Consider the following 839-nt stretch of genomic DNA (forward strand, 5'->3'; position numbering starts at 1 on the left):
ATTAGTAATTTAATGTTAAAAAAAAATGTAGTCCTGCTTTTTGGGGTGAAACCACAGAAAAATCAACAATATACCATAGTTTTGATACATGGGGTATTGAGGGTGTACTTCTGTCCAATAATATAAGAGAATGGTGACATGAATTTTTGAGATGGAATGAGGGGAAAAGTTTAGAGAAACCTAAAGGCAACAAGTTAATTTGACAACTATGTCTGTCCAGATCCTGCACAAGACTATAGCCGTTTATGCTTTAACAAGCACTTCAGAGAGGATTGTAGATGCTAAGTCTGCAAAAGTTCCTGAATCAGGTCGAACTATAAAGGTTTAGTCCCCCAACTTAGAACCTAGTTAAAAAAAAAAATTATCTCTAGGGTTTGCCATATTATTATTGTTTTTTTTTTAAATTCCTGGGCCAAAAATACATTTTCGCCTCCTAGTAAAAAAAAAAAAAATGCTTAGGTCTAGAATGTTTTAACACGTTAATGCCAGGGAAGCAACTTCACTAAATTGCCTCCCATCAAAGGTAGCATTGCTTCTGTAGAAATACGGTCAGACCCACGCAGGTTTTTGTTTTTAAACTCGAATCGCCACTGGTTCTTTCCTAAAAAGTAGTCTTCACTTTTGACTGCACCCGTGTTGCCACCCTGCCGAGGCCACTTTTTCTTTTAAGTCAAACCGGCGGGGGCTACAGCCGGGACCATTCAACGAAAAGCCGCCCCCCTGCTGGAGGCGGGCTCCACCTGTTGAGGTCAGTGAGCGCCTGAGCCGGGCGGCTTCTCCCTCCAGGTACGGACGTCCGCCGAGCGTTCCGTCTCTCGGAACCAGTTAACCGCAAGCAG

Source organism: Myotis brandtii, unplaced genomic scaffold, assembly GCF_000412655.1.
Source record: "Myotis brandtii unplaced genomic scaffold, ASM41265v1 scaffold174, whole genome shotgun sequence".
Classification (NCBI taxonomy): Eukaryota; Metazoa; Chordata; class Mammalia; order Chiroptera; family Vespertilionidae; genus Myotis; species Myotis brandtii.